Source organism: Acomys russatus, chromosome 31 (assembly GCF_903995435.1).
Source record: "Acomys russatus chromosome 31, mAcoRus1.1, whole genome shotgun sequence".
Classification (NCBI taxonomy): domain Eukaryota; kingdom Metazoa; phylum Chordata; class Mammalia; order Rodentia; family Muridae; genus Acomys; species Acomys russatus.
In genome coordinates, this window is record NC_067167.1 from 38,541,921 (window position 1) to 38,559,206 (window position 17,286).

Here is a 17,286-nt window from a genome sequence, read left to right on the forward strand (position 1 = left end):
TGGTGGGGAGCCCCTTAGCTACAACCTCAGGACAAGGAAGGCAGACATAAAGCACCCTCAGAGCAAACTAGCTAGCTAGATTGTCAAGTTGGAGCACCCCAGACTCAGGGAGTGACCTTCATATATGCATACTATGGGGAGCGACCGAAGAAGACAACACCTGTCAACTTTTGGCCTCCACGTACGTGTGTACGCAGTGCACACAGAGCACCCCCACACATGCACAAACGTTTCTATCTATATATACAGGTATCTTTGTTGTCGTAACCCATACACTGTACAGTAGTATTCACAACAGTGACATTGGAGTAGATGGTATGGATGATTTACAATGGTATATAGGATGGTTGTGTAAGTTGTGTGCCAGACTACATCATTTTACAATCACACACACACACACACACACACACACACACACACACACACACTGAGAATCTGGATATTTTGGGGTCTGTGGGTATCCTGTGACTAGTTATACACACACACCAGGGGATAAGTACATGAGTCAAACTGTATGTGTGTATAGCAATAACCACCCCCAACTCTTAAACTAGTTCCCTTCTCAAAATGTGTATTCATAAATAGTATTTGTATAAGCAGTTTAATACATTTTTTATTGCCCTGCATAATGTCAAAATAGTTCCTTAAGGTTGCCATAATAAAGTACCACAATGCTACATAATTTAAAATAACAGATATTTGTTGTTTTAAAGTCTTACAACCACAGCTTAGAAATCCGAAACCAGGGTTTCACTATGGCTGTGTTTCCTCTTGTTCACAAAGTCTTCCTTGCCCCTCTCCGGCTTCTAATGGCTTCATGACAGTCTTTGGTATTCCTTGGCTTAATTATTATGTCTGTCTTCATCCTCACTTGGAGTGTTTTTCATGTCTTTCTGTGTATATAGAGATGGCTCTTTATAATGACACAAGTTATACTGGTCTGTGCATCCACACTCGTCAGTGAAACCTTATTATATTCTGTACCCATATATTCTACCAACTGAATTTAAAAGTGTCAAATAAAGCATGGTCATGCAGAGAAATTTTCTTGCCAATATTGCTTAAACCATACAGCATAAATTCACATAGCATTAAATAGTATATGTAATACAGTGTTGGCATACTAGAGGTTATGTCTATACTATGTACTACCATAAAGGACTTGAGGAGCTGTGGATTTTGGCATCTGTAGTTGGAGTTCAATGCATACTTTGTACTCTGGGGTATTGAGGTTTTGATTGCATTATTCCAAGTATTTTTTATTGTGCCTTTTGTTGGAAACATAAATATTAAAATGGAGACAAAAGTGAAAAGTGATTTAAAAAAAAGTGATCAGGAGGAAACGATGAATATTACAAACATTTCTGTAAATTTAAAAAAAATAATGTTTTTAAACTTTTGAGAGGAATACATCAGATTAGTTTTCACCTCAAATATAAAGGGGATGGAACTGGGAATCACCTGGGGCTTTTCTCATTGGTTTTCTTAATGAACATTAGTTTATACAGAAGGCTCGAGGTTCGGGCTGAGAAAAGGAAATCAGCCAAAGCTCGTGTGCAATAGACAGTTCCCTGCCTGACACTTAGTGGAGACTGTAGAGAACTGCAGCTTTTGACCTGTGGGATGGCTAATGCAGAACTTTTTTAAGGAAAAGAAATCTGTGGGAGTTACTGTTCTACATATCCACAGAGGACTTGTCCTATTTAAGAACCCAAATAGCCTGCCAAGATCTGATCCCAGAGAGATGAAAGACAGACCATGCAAGCATGGCCTAGTTAGTATGTGATGACTGTCACAGGAAAGAGAAAGCACATTCTTCCGTTCTGCCATGTGGTGTCATTTCACTTTTTTGTCTGAACTTTTCATGGCTAATAGAATGAAAATAAGGCAAGGCAGGAGTAATTGAGGCAAAAACTTAACAACAAAAACAACAAAACCCCAAATGGAATCATTAACTGGTATTATATTTGTGGGACATATTTGATAATCCAAATTGGAAAAAATAAGTCACCTCTTTATTCATAAATATCACTTCTATGTATCTATTCATATGAAGTAATCATTTCTTCAGTAAAATACATCTAGGATTTGTGTAGAAAAAGAACATCACATCAATTTTTTTTTAAGTAAAACTTGTTGTGGAGCTAAAATTGTTATGAAAAGAATTTTCTTTTAGTTAATTTTTATTGAAATAATTATATGTAAGAACATTGTGTCATAGAAAGCCTGTGTGTGTGTGTGTGTGTGTGTGTGTGTGTGTGTGTGTGTGTGTGTTGTGTATTGCTAAGGCTTTTTATGCTGGCAAATGTTCTCCACTTCACTATACCACCATTTCTCATATATTCTTAACAATAACAAAAATATTAAAAACAACACATAACCAAAATTTTTGTAAAAAACAGTTTATATAAAAATGTTGTAGTACATGAAAGTAATTTTAACATGGTATACATCACAATATTAACAATGATTTTATCCAGATTGTGACAATATGTGTTAAACTACTACCATGAGAAAAACTGTTATAAAGATTTACAAATTTATCAGTTGTTTCTAATGCATCATTCTGAAGGTTGAGGAAAGAGAATCATGATTTCAATGCCAGTTTGGTCTTAAAAATCCAAAACATACAAATGTAAGGAAGGAGGGAAAGAAGGAAGAATGGAAGGATGGGGCAGAGAGGGCCGTGAGCTCACAGATAAGCACTAGGACAGCCAGGAATGTTGAACATGAAGTTGTCTCTTCAAAGGGAAAGATGTAAAACCTGTTCTCTTCCCAGAAGGCTGAAAGTAGAGATGTAGCGCTGTCACCTCTGCACTAACTGTCTGACCAAGGCCATACCTGTCTCCCCCATAATATTATGTTCATCTGAGTCACCCATGCCAGATCTATATCATTAGCATTGTTTCTCAGCCAATAGAACCCATACTTACGGGAGATGTCACATGTACAGTGGGAGGAGACATGGTTAATAGGTTGGTGGCTTTTGTGCTATCTATATGACACAAACAAAACCAGATCGTCTCCCCAGAAATTTAAGATTTCACATGTAGTCAATCTATAGAACCATCTTTATGTGGTTCTCGATAAAGAATTTAGATGTGACCATGCTTTAAGCTTTGTTGTACACAAGGGATTGAGTTATTTATCGTCAGGATAAATTCTAAATTATGCAGCACTTAAATATGATTAAAATAAACTGTCTGGGGTCAGATTCTAGAAGTTTGAACCAACACTGGACACTAAGTTGTGTTGAATTCAACTTCTTCCTTGACTCATGCAAGTCAACATTCTTCTGGCTATGGTGGTCACAGAGATTCCCACAGAAGGAGGGAGGAAAGGTTGGAAGTAGACACAAAAGAGGAAACCTAAGTAGATTATGCTATTTTAAAACAGAAGAATTCAGAACTAAAAGGGCTACCACTATAGAATAGTGGGTAGACAGAGAAGAGGAACTGAGTACCACCTCTGGGTAGCGAGTTCTGTGGAGTATGAAAAAGCAGGAGGAGCAAGCCAGGAGGAGCAAGCCAGTAAGCAGCAGTTCTTACCTTGAGGTTCCTGTCTTGAGTTTTGCCTTTGTGTTTTATTATAGCTATAGAACCTCTGCTTAAGGCAGGACCTGCACATGCAGAGGTTAGCTACACAGCTGAACTGTAGAAGGATAAAGGGCAGTGAAAACTTCCTAGGAGAAACCGGGTATTGTCAGCTGAGAGTGTTGCAAATTTATTACTTTGCAGGGGCAAATAGCAAAGCCAGCGGTTTAACTGATGTCAACAGAAATTTGGAATTATTTAAGAATAGAAAATAGAAACAAATAGTTGGCTGTTGAAAGATGGTAAAGCAGCTCATGTGTGTGTGTATATATGTATGTATATATAGGTATTTATGTGTATGGGGGTTGTACATGTATGTATTCATGTGTATGTGTGTTTATATGTGGACATATATATGTGTATGTGTCTACATATGTATAAAATATATATGTGTCTATGTATTTTTGTGTATATGTGCATATGTAAATGTGTGTTTGTATATATGTACATGGTATCATATATGTATGTATGTATGTATGTATGTATGTAGGTAGGTAGGTCTGTATACATGTTTGGGTGTGTATGTGTGTGTGTATTTATGTGCATGTGTATATGTGGGATAAGCATTTATGTGTGCACACATGTGTTGAATAAATTGTATGTGTGTTCCTATGTGTGCCTGTGTGTGTATGGGTTTCTTTGGTCAGGATGGGACTTTGGACCTACTTCCTCTTGCCTGTGCAGAATTTTATCTGGCTTATGTTTGTGTATATGTATTTACATATCTCCAATGCTGGGCACTTCTCAGAGGTGACTAATACATATATCTAATTCTAAATTTCATGAAGACAGACTCAGAACCTACATCTTTTCCTTATTTTCAGTTTTGGTTTGGTTTGTATTTGGCTTTTAAACTTTTGGGTTGTTTTAGTTATTGTTGTCTGAGTTATTTGTGTTTTTCTTTTACTTGTTCTTGAGAATTCTTATAGGTATACAATGCATTTTGTTTTGTTCATGCAGTTTCAGAAATGTATTAATAACAATCTAAAAATATTGTGATTTTTGAGTACCTTTAAATTCTACTTTTTCTCAAGGTGTATTCAGAATAATACAGGTAGGGGAATGAACAAACAAGACATTCACATTAGAACCTTGCTTCAAACTAAATTATCCTGATGATTTTTTTTTTCTTTTGGAAGATCTAGGGACGGCCCTCGTAGGCAAGAGAACAGCAACACGCTGGCTATGAGGCTGTACCTCATTCCCTCCTCCTTCATAACTACAGTTTCAGTCCAAGTAATATGCAAAGAAACACAGGAATCACTCTGTCTTAGCATCATTCCCCTAATCACTCAGTCTTAGCATCACGCCCCTTTTAGGCTGCTGTCACAGTTCTCTTGACTTTGTTTGTTTGTTTGTTTGTTTTGGCGGTGGGGGGACAGGGTTACTCTGGGCAACCCTGGATGTCCTGGAACTTGCTCCATAGAACAGGGTGGCCTGGAACTTACACCTTCTGAGTGCTAGGATTAAATGTGTGAACCACCGCAGCTCAGCCTCATTACCATCTTGGAAGAGCAAGGAACAAAACCTATTTTGACAGACCTGTAGCCATATAACACATTCATGGAATATGGAAAGACTATCACCATAGCTTTCCTGTGAGTGTGTCTGTGCGGAGACCAGAGGTGGATATATAATATTTCTTTCTGAGTCAGTTTCCATTTCATTTTTAAAAGTTCTATGTGCATGATGTACGGCTTGCAATGTATGCCTGTGCACCTGGTGCCCATGAGGGTCAGAAAGAGCATCAGATGCCCTGAAACTGGAGTTTTAGGCAGTTGTGAAACACCATGTTACTGCAAGGAATTAAACCTGGCTTTGCTGGAAGAGCAGCCACAGTGTATTAACCACTGAGCTTTCTCTACAGTCTCTTCACTTTGTTTCTTTAAGAAATATTCTCTCACTAATCCTGGACCTCATCCATTCAAGCTGGACAGCAAGCCCCACATATCTTCCTATCTCCACTCCCAGTATTATGGTTATGGGGGATGCTTTTCATGTGGTTGTTGCAAGTCCAAACCCAGGTCTTCATGCTAGCACAGCAAGCACTTTATAAGCTAAACTATCTCTCCAGTCTCCTCACCAACATTTTTAACCCAAACATTCTTCTTTGCAGGAGGATGTTCATTTAATGTCTAGAGAACAGACATGGTCTCTGTTTAATGTACCACAGGAAATCATTCAGGCCAAATTCTATAATCAGCTGCATCATTTGGATAAGCCGTAAAGCTTGCTGGGCCCTTCCTTTCTCTCTGCCTTGGGTACAGAGAAGTGCAGTCACTGGAATCCACATTATTCTTTCTGAAACATAGGCCCAGACTCGGATAAGGGCTTCAAACAATGGAGCTTAAGAAGTTTAGAGCCTAAAGTTATTCTTTGTATAGCAGCCTTTTATTAGCAATGATTGGTTGGGTCACTTTTCCCCACTCATACAACAGATTTTTCTATTGGTAAAAGCCTACTTTAAGCAACAGTGGCATCTTTCTCATCCACAGAATCAAATGGGAAATATGGCTAGTTCTCAAAGATATCTATCTAATGCTTCTATCTTCTTCCAGAACTCTTCTAGAAGTATCTCTATTGCCTGTCTAAGGGACCACGGATGACTTTGTTCCAATAATCATTGTATGAGCCCACATAATCACACTGAAGATTCCAAGTGAATTCTTATAGCTTCCATGTACCAGTTTCATTCATATGTGACCATTGTATGCTCACTACTGCCGCCCTATAGAGTTACAAGTCTTGTAGAGTCACAGCCATGGAGCTCACGGGTGACTGTGCTGGCAGACTTTACAGGTTCTCATCCTGGTTTCATACCTCCAACTATTGGTTGCTTCAGAGCACATCTAGCCATCAGGTTCACGGGAGGCTTTTTGCAGGGAGAAAAGCCACCGGCAAATTTGCGTGTCATTTGTTTCATCAGCTTCTGACAAGGCAAAGTTAGGGTTTTCATAGTCTCTCTTCATTCTGGCCTTGGCATCTTTCTCATTGTAAAGGCACATGGCCCTGGGAAGAGTCTCCATTTGCACCACCTTACGAAAGTTATGGAAATCCACTCAATATTGGCATTTCCCTGTTTCTGGTCTTGCATACTATAGGAACAAAACTGTAGCCCCAAGGCACCTTTTCTGTGGCACACAGTGTAGGAACCTGCCAGGTAGCACTGGTTGACCTAAAGAAGACAAGTAATTCAAAGTCCTGCTCAGGAAGCATTTCTGTTGTAGTGTGGAAGAAAGGGCTTTTGTGTTCAATGACATGGCAGGTTTTCAGTGCCAGTATCTACTAAAAAGTTGATATTGGTTTGATCCAAAAATATTAGTCTCTCCTTCAGGAGTGACACTAGTCTTCAGAAGCTTGTCATATGTGTGACTGGTAATCAAAAGGCACAGACACAAAGATGAGAAGGCTAATCTCACCACATTTGCTGATCACCACATTCTTGCTGAATGCAATGGTCTTAGCACTCTTTTTACACCTGGAAATCTTGGGTAATATGACACCATACATGAAGGAATTCATGATTATCCCAAGAACAGACTAGAAGGTAAGCAAGAAAACGTCAGTAGCACACTGCTCCATCAAAAGCCTGAATCCATAACCTGTGATCACTCAAATTTGCAGAGAATACAGAAAGGATGAGGTCATCCCATCAATGTTCTCCACACACGCAGGACAATTGTCCAGTGGGTAGAACTCTGGTACATCCTTATGAACATAGGCTACAATATATTACAGGAGACAAAAGAGGAACCAACTCCACAAGAAGTCTGTGATGAACACCACCATTTTCTACCTCCATTTGAGATCAAGTGCAGTTGTCCAAATGTCCATCTGTGCATCTGCTCTGTCGAACTGTATGCTACACCTTCTGTCTTTGGAGACCAGCCTTGCTTGTTGTTGAGAATTTCCAAAAATATGAGTGACAAGCCATCTCTGAAGATGCCTGAACGTCCTTTCAGTCAGTGCCCTGTGTTGATTTTCATCAACCTATGGAGATGTGTCTGCTACACCCGGGATTTGAGGACCTTAAAGAACTGGGTCGACTACAGTCAAATGCTGTATACCCTCTTACTTCAGTTCCAGGGAGCTTTTATATACAAATGTAAGAAAATAGTGATCCAAGGAAGGTTGTTAGAGTTTCAAAAAATGTAAATAAATGTCAGTAAACATATAGTAAATATGAACAGAGCAGCCCTTTCTCAGAACTTCCTCAGGACAGATCAATTTAAACACAATTGCCTGGCATGTACTATAGGTTAATTATATCTGGGAAATCATGAAAGGAAAGCAGAAGGCCATATCCAAATTCAGGATACACTGACCAGATTAAGTTCTGTAGCTATGATCTGATGTCCAGCAAGAATAAACATGTCTTATAAATTGAATATAAATGTTTAATGCCAGAGGCATGAACTCATGTCCACGAATAAACCAGGGAACAAAATATGCCTGAAGTAGAAAGGTCCTCTGCCTTTTTTCCCCTTGAATATCTCTCACAGTCCACAAGGAATTGTTCACAGCCCTGATCTTAAATATTCCTGACATCCCTGAAGGAATAAAAAGAATGGGAGGAACAGACTCAGGGACACAATTTTCTGTGATACCTTTCACTCTGGGCTTCTGTGATGGGTGCACTGCATGTCCCTCCCACAAGAAGATCAAGGATACAGGAGATGTTGCCAGGGGTCTCATTCTGTTCTGATTGGCTCCCTACTCTTACATTTTCTATCAGATGGACTTGAAAGAGACACAAATAAAGCATGTAGAACACAGACTTTATTTCAGGTGGCAGTGGAGAAAACACTATAACAAAATGAAACAATTCCATATTTTAGTTAAAAATTTTTTAGACAATATAATTTGATAATATTCTCTTTCCTTTCCCAATTCCTCCTAGACCTTCCTTCCCTACTTGTTCTCTCTCTCTCTCTCTCTCTCTCTCTCTCTCTCTCTCTCTCTCTCTCTCTCTCTCTCTCTCTCTCTCTCTCAAAACAAAACAATAACAAAGCTACCCACAAGCATCATGGAGTCTGTTTTGTGCTGTCCAGCTACTCCTGAGCATGGGGTCTGCTGTCCAGTGAAGTGGATATGCCTTGTGTTATTCCAGTGCACCAAAATAATTTTCTTTCTCTGGGCTGCTATTAGTTGCCAATAGCTTCTTGGTTAGGGTCTGGGATTTTATGTCCACTTCTCTGTTGTGAGATTTTGTCTTGATTGAGCTTTTTCATGTCTTGTGTGTGATAATTCCAATCTCTGTGAGTTCATATGTGCATCGCAACTGTTGTGTCTAGAAAACAAATTTCCTTTTAATTGTCTGCTACTTCTGGCTCTTACACTCATTTCCCATCCCCATTTTTCCACATACATTGCTTAGCATTGAGATGAGGGGTTTTATAAAGATATCCTATTTAGGTATGAGTGTTCCCAAGTCTCTCACTCTTATGCACTGACCAGTTATGAGATCTGCATTACCACTAAGTCCTATCACCTGGAGTAGTTATGCTTTTACTCAAAGAGTTGACAAGGAGTTTCTGCACAATGACAGGTGACTAAAGGAGAAATATGAGGTCTAGGGTTTATAAGCAACTTATTACATAAGTGAATAACCTATTAGGTCCAGAGAAAACACTTGAAATCTATTCATTTCATAGTCATTCAAACAAGCATTTGCTAAGTCCTCATTTTGAGCCACACTCTTCTTATTAGGGACTTGGGCTGAAGATTGGGAGACAGAATGGCTATCTTCACAGAGCTTACTGTGTTTGAGGAGTCATAGGCCTCTTTTGTCAATGATTTTTGCTCAACATGGCAGTTTTGTCTAATGTATACATAGAGATTTCTGTCTGTTCCTACCTAGTGTATGAGTTTGCCTCATATTTAGAAGTTTTGTTGAGTTCAGAGTGGAAGCTAAGAAAACTCACTTTAGATACAGAGCCTTAAAATGAAACCTTTATCTTTTGGGTTCAGGGAGGCAGACAGTTCAGGATTTGAACTGCATCCCAAAAGGGAGATTGTTCAACAGTTTTGAAAGATGGGAACACAAAGTGGGGTAGGGGGTAGGGCTGTAGCATTGCTCAATCATATTTTGACTCAAGCGGGTGAGCGAGGGAGTTTCCATCAATCAGGATAGGAGTAGATCCCCAGGGCCTGGGAACATGAGCTTGTTTGACCCTGCAAGCAAGTTGGAGAAGCTGCCCTCAAGTACCAGGCCGGCTCAGGATGTGGACAGAAGTGATCATAAGGAGGAAACACGTGGCAAGGTAAGTGTGCCTTCTCTTCAAGGTTATATTAACAATGTAGTGTTTTTATCTTAACTTTATGAGCCAATGCAGGTTTTTTTCTGTAATGAGGGAGAATCTAGGGTAAGAGTTTTCTGGTAGAATGGGGTGGAACAGAGATGCTCTAGGACCCTCATCCCTCTGATTAAATAGAGTCTAAAAACAAAATAATAATACTTAAGGTAAGTTTCTTTTGTTCATTCCTAACAGCTTAAGTCTTTCCTTTGAGCTGACAATGATAGCAGTCAAATTTTAGCTTATTGTATGCTGAGTATTATTGCTTTACATATTTATATGTATCAATTTTTCTCAAAAACATTATGACAATAACTATTACCTCTAATTTATGAATGAAGGACATTATTGCTGATTGGTTTTGTTTCTAATTATAGGATCTGCCTGAAGTTAACATGATACCATCTTTGAGAATGATTCTGCTCTCTAGAAATGACCGTGCCTTTGCCCTCCTGATAAGATCATACACCTGTGACCACTAGCCACTTTCTGGAGTTAAGAAGGTTCCATAGATAGCTAAATTATCAAACTTCTGAGAAAAGTCTCAAGTTTCTAGAATTACAGGATCATCTACCCAAAGGAAAATCTCAGATTTCTTTTGTGAACACTTCCAGGAATTTCTAAAGACTGATAGTTATAGTTCTCAATCTTTGTTGTCAGTCATCACAACCTGTCTTAGTTACTATTATGTTGCAGTGACAAGACACTATTACCAAGCTAACTTATAAAAAATATTTAATTGGGGCCTAGTTTACAGTTTCAGAAGGTTAGTCACGCTCAGAAGCATAGCTGTAGGCAGGTAGGCATGGCCGAGGACAGGAAGGCACAGTGGGAGAGCAGTAGCTGAACTGTTATGTCTCATCCACAAGTTGGTGGCAGAGAGAGCAAGAGTGGCCCTGTCATGGGCTTTCTAAACCGCAAAGCCCACCCCCAGGTACACATCTCCTCCAACAAGGCCACACATCTTAGTCTTTCTCAAATAGTTTCACCACCTGGGTATCAAGTGTTCAAACATGAGAGCCTATGGCAACCATTCTCATTAAACTATCACAGACTATGCTATGAATTTTTCCTGCAGACATATCCCTGCTCTTACTTATTATGACTTTTTGATTTAATTGTACATTTGAGTAAGACTTTAATAGAAAATTATTCTCTTTTTACTTCTCCTTCAAAGAAGTGAACGCGCAAAATAGAAAAATCCAAAGCTTATTTTCTTTCTTTTTAAATCTTTTTTGGCATATACACTTATATTATTACACAGAACCGTGGAACCATCAGGGATTATATGAATGTTACATACTTGGTTTGGCAACCTTGTAGAGACCATCTTTCCTATCTTGTAGTTTCTAAGATTCTGAGGGAGCTTCAATATCTACTTTATCTCATCTCTGTCAACTTAAAACATCTACTAGATTTTAAAATGTCTTAACCTCTAAACAACTGAGGTTGCTTGTAAGACTAAATTATCTGGTCTTAAACCCCATCACAGACTTGAGAAGGAATGAAATTTAATTACTTGAGTGAACCAGAAGTATAAGTAAGGAGCTTTCCTAATGAGAAGATGATAGAGACAGTTTGCTGCCTGAATAGTCCCCCAAAACTCTATAATGTTGCGGCATCATCTTCAGCCTTCTGGCCCAATATATCTGACAGACACATTTGTGAGGCAGGAACTCTTGAGGACTTGCTTACCTTGTCTTGGCAGAGTATGGCTGTCAACTCTGCCTGAATCCAAGGGTAGCCTAGAACACAAGACCTCACGAGGTAAAGGTCAGCAACTCAAAGGTCACAAGATTTCTGACATGACAGAATTTGACATGGCTTCTTCCCACAGATCAATAGGAGGACTGAAGAAGAAAGCCTACAAAGTGAGCAATTTTGTCTCTTACGAACCAAATGTGACCATTGCACCGTTAATCTGGATATGGCCTTATGCCGTGCTTTCATGCTTTCCCATACAGTGTGTACCCGACAACTGTGTTAAGACTGGCCTGTTCTGAGGAAGTTCTGGGAAATGGCTGCCCTGTTAATATATAGTACTTATTGACATTTATTTACATAGCTTTCTGAACTCAAACAACATTCTTTAGACCATTGCTTTCTTTGTTCTATTCATGTGTATAAACAAGTACACTAAAACTGAAGTAAGGCAGTCTGTGGCATCAGAGTTTTGTCTGCCCCATTCTTTCAGATGTAAAAGGATTTTAATACAGAAACAAGCCTATTCTGCCTGGAATACAGACATGCCCTTCGTACACACCTTTAGTCCCAAATAATGAAGGTAAAGTTAGTAGAAGGGAATACTCCACCCCCCCCCTCTTTTTTTTTTTTTTTTTTTAAAGAAATGACTAGTTGAGAGGCAGCAAGTGGAGTTGAGTTGATGATACTTCAGATCATGGAGTTCAGAGGCAGATTTCCCAGAAAAGTTTTACAGAGAAATATTAAAGAGAGAACAAGCTAGACACAAGTGAAGATGTAATGAACCACAGTATCAGAAGTCAGAAGATTGGAACAGATTGCTAAAGTTAGTTTTAAGACCAAACAAAACAAGTCAGTCAGAAGCTGAGAGAAGCCAGGCTGAATCAGTCAGCTTGGCAAGGAGCTTGAACCAGAACAGCTCAGTTGAATCAGCCAAGCAGAATTCAGAAAGAACTAGAATGCACGAGTTTATTCAGCAATAAGTCTCAGAGGCTGAAAACATTTTAGACCTAGGTTAGATTGTACAGAGACTAGAAGCTCCCAGCACTAGGCGTGATTAGTAGATGGACACAGTAAGCCTCAGAGATGACAATTTTCTCAGGAGAATAAAAGTTACTATTATATTCAAGTACACCATGGGGAAAACTTGCCTCTCAAAAATATAATAATGAGATTTTTATCTTTATTCAGAGTGGAGAAATGTTTCTTTTTAAAGTTCTGAGTCTAAACTTAAGCTATACCAAAGCAACTGAAAATCTTTTTTTAAAAAATGGGGGAAAATGAGTATTTAGACTTATCCATCCAGACTCAGTATATATAATCTAATTTTGTTGGCAAGATCCTGAGCATCAAAATCAGGAGCCAACAGAATATATGTCTTCTTTTCCCCATCAGGCCATGTCTATGTCATAGAGTATTGTCCCAAAGATAAGGCATTAAGAGCTAAGAAGGAAGTATTGAAAGGTGTTTGCCTGCGCAAAAAGATCTGCACATATCCATTTTTTATTCTCTTAAGAGTAGGTGGTTCCAGTGGCAACCTAAATACCTTACTAAGGGCTGGTCAAGAAAAAAAACAACAAACGTGACCACTATGCCAGTATGATGCTTTTTTTCTATGCTACCAATGTAGTGTTTCTTCCCACTGTGAAGATCAAAGCTAGCTAAGGCCAGCCTCTCTTCCAAATACAAAGGAAAGAGCATTCCTACTCTAAAGATTTCACTCTCACACCACCAGATTTCCAGGACCTACCTTTCCATGTGTTTATAATTCTCTCCTGTTATGAGGGGGCTTGTTTGGAGTTGGTCGCACAGTGTCCTTGTAAGAATCCATGTTAATGAACTAGATGCCTCATCAGACCTTTATACACATAGTAGGTGTAAGCTGAAAGCATCTCAAGTTCTGCATTTTGAGCAGCAATATTGAGTCACAAAGGATCCTTGTCAAGACTCTATGCTAAACAGCCAGCTAGGTTCCACAGGTCTTCTGTCTCATAACTTGCAGTGGGACACCAGGTCTTCAAGTTCACAGCTTCAGGGGCTTTTTTCCTCTGACACTGTCTTTTAAGACTGAATGGGAGGATTACAATGCTTTGGGAAATGAGGCACAATTCCGCTGCGCTCACTCCTTGCTCTAAGACACTGTGTCCCTGCCACTTATTTCTTTTTCATTCAGCCTTCTTGTCACTAGTGTGTACCTTCTCTGACTCTTTCCCAAGGTTTTGATGATTCTTTAAACCAAACCTCCTCAAACATCCTTAGACTAGTTCCTGATTTCACAAAGACAGAGGAAACGAATTTTTGATAGAAGAAATAAAGGAAAAATGATTTTCATGAAAATAATTCTGAATATTTATCTCCATTCACACGTGCATACTTCTTTTATTTTACTCCTTGCTTTTTGCTATGTTAGTTGACCATTTCTTTACACTCTTGGCAGAGAGTATGCTGCCTTAGAAGACATTATGTAATAGTCCTGACAGTCACGGTATTACCATGTCCCATTCTTCAGGGGGATATATGCCCACATTGACTCATATCCACATAGTACAAAATCTTAAATTGGTTGCTGATTTTCTTGAAACACAATAAGACTTCATTATATGAATTACTGCCTAGACGCCAATCTGAGAAATAAGCACTGCTGGACATTATTTATGAATGCTGAAATCTTAGGTGATTCAAATTCAGCTTGGCTCACATCCACAATAATTATCTCCATCAAAGAAAGTACATATTAGAGAACAAAATGTTAAATTAATGTTCTGAAGAATTTATACAATGTAGTGTGTGTTGTTTTCTCCCACATTTTTTCCTAGGAGTCATTACAGATTTCTAATAACCTCATCAAGAAATTTCTGTTTGAGGTAGAGGGTAAATTTCTGGACATATTATAGTGATATGTGCTATAATATTTGGAAAATACAGAAAACACAACTCTATTGTCCCATCTTAAAGTCTTGATGAATGCCAGGAAATGCTTCAAATTTCAATTTGTATGTTTCCCTTGAAGTCAAGGAGGTGAGTACTCCCATTCTAATTATTATATATGTACATAAACTTCCCTTTTAAATCTAGACAGACATTATATTACATTCATTGATCTATATGCTCAATTGTCTTAGCTTTAGTTGGTGTTTTAGTTAGGGTTTCCTTTGCTGTGAAGAGACACCATGACCAAGGCAGCTTATAGACTAAAATACTTAATTAGGGCTGCCTTACAGTTTCAGAGGTTCAGTCTATTATCATCATGGCAGCATGCAGGCAGACATGGTGTTGGAGGAGTCAAGAGTTCTACATCTTGTTCCTCAGGCAGGAGAAGGAGACTATCTTTCACAGGCATCCAGGAGGAGATTGTTATTCCACACTGGGCTATATAACCTTAAAACCTGCCTCCACAGTGACACACTTCCTCCAACAAAGCCATACCTCCTAACAGTGCCACTCCCTATAAGCCAAACATTCAAACACATGAGCCTATAGGAGCCATGACTATTCAAACCACCTTGAGTGGTGGAAACTTATCCAACGGGTAGACATCCTGGGATATAAGTGAGGTAAAAAGCAAAGGGGAAATCAAGTAATTCCTCAAATGTAGTCAGTGAAGACAGGGGGCTATCCTTCACCTCCCAGATGAAAGAACACTTCTCCCAGTGTTGAAGGAAGGGGTTGAGTCAAATTGCTGGAAAAACACAGAAGTCTCTGGTTCTGAGTAATAGATCAGTTATGAAGTCAGGGTCTACACAGTATCTCTTACATGTTTGTCACTGTCTTCCATTTCGCATGTATAGTTTCTTATTGTCTCTTTAATACTCCTTCATGACGTGTAATTAGCAATGAAAATATCATGCAGCAAATGAAGAAACTGAAGGAAAGGACAAACAAAGTAACTGCCTCAAGGCTACATACAGAAGAGAGATTTTAATATGTACTGAGCCATCGTTTTGACCTGAAATTATGCTTGTGAGGACGAAGTAGTGGCAAGAGTTGAAGACATGATTACAGACTGGAAATACACTTAAATTTACATCATTTACCAGAGCAAAAAGTGGAGAAGAATGTAAATACACAATATTAATAGATTGACCTAATAAATTTTAACAAATGTATACTGGATATTGTCTGTTTTTCAAAAGTCTCCTTTATAGTCCTCCTTCCCAAACCTTCTGCCTGCTAGGAAAAGACTCATATTTTTGAACTGGAGTTTAACTAAAACTGCCTTTTATACCAGAAGCAAAACTCTAATCAGGCATATTTGTTGTGTATAGGGCAGCGTCACCCAGTTTTTTCCGTGCTGAGACTCACTCTATCTATTCCCAACATCTAGCAAGTGTGTTCTGCCCAGGAAGCTGGGAAGAATACATAAAACTTTTAGTCATTTTTCAAAGGTTTTCTGAAGAGACAATATGCATTTCTCCTCAAGTGATCTGGAATAAATTTTACATTTCCTGCAAAACTGCACCATGAAGTCCAATTGCATGCTGTTGATTTCCCTCTTTTCTATACACCACTTTAACACCAAACATATCCCACACTAAAGGCCAGTCTTTCCTCCACATTTATAGATTGTTTAACAGAACAGAGCTACAGATCACTTGATGCTTTCTGTAAATTCACTCCAGAAATTTGAAGGACAGTGCTTAGGTTACAGTGTGTGAGCACTGACTGGCCGTGTCTGAGTGTCTGCACTGGGCTGCACTGCCTCTCTGCAGGATAACATAAAATTCCATCAGGGGCAGATGCTGCCTGTCACCCTGACTATTTATCATGCACATAAGAATGTGCAGTTACAAGGAACAATTGAAAAATAGCTCTCATCCAGATGGCTAAGTCACTCTCCCAACTAAAAGCTTGGAAATGAATGTCAGAGCAGTGACCATGTTGTAGTCACCACCTTGCTTCTTCCTGATAGCTGCTCAGCATGACTCTGAGTCATGCTCCCTGATGCCAACAACAGGTACTCAAAGAACAAAAAATAAGATTTTGTTGACATTTGTCCAAATGAATATGATAGGAAAAGATGAAGAAGAAAGTCATATGTTGGATGATGAAGGCAAGGCATAGGGTTAAAAGTTGACGCACATCTTAAGATTTGTTACAGCTGCCTCTTACTTTGTTACCTACTCCTTGCCCTCTTTATTTGATAAATAATTATTTATCATTGGTGATGGGGAGGGGTCCTTTAAGTATCATTAAGAAGAGATCTGTAAGACTTCAGATACTCACCCTTTCAAGCCAAAGAGCTAAAAGTATGTTCCTGAAGATAACAAGATAAGCACCCAGCTATAGATAGAATCTGTTGTCAGACTAAAAATTGTATCTGCCACACACCATATATACTCTGTTAATATTGTTTAACCATTTATTCAATAAACTCTCATTATATACCTACCTATGCACAGCCTAGCTTTTACCTTCAAAATACATTATATAAAGGATTGATATCAATTATATGATCTGATTAAATAGTATAACACAATTTGAGTGCCACTGTAGCCAACAGCCTGAGGGAATAAAAAACAAACTCTGTCTTGCTTTAAAGATAGTTTTTATTTATAATAATTTCAGAATTATAATGAGTGTATCTGATGGACTATACCCTAAAACTGTAAATCAAAATAAGCCCTTTATGCCTTGAGTTACTTTTGCTAAGCCTGTCACCACAGCATTTAGAAAAGTAACAAATGTGTTTTCCAATA

At 38.7% G+C, this 17,286-nt stretch overlaps 1 pseudogene; it reads right to left on the bottom strand.

The window, feature by feature from the left end:
* Positions 1-6,442: 6,442 nt before the first annotated feature.
* On the bottom strand, positions 6,443-15,000 carry LOC127183634 (ATP-sensitive inward rectifier potassium channel 1-like; annotated as a pseudogene).
* Between the last annotated feature and the right edge of the window lie 2,286 nt (positions 15,001-17,286).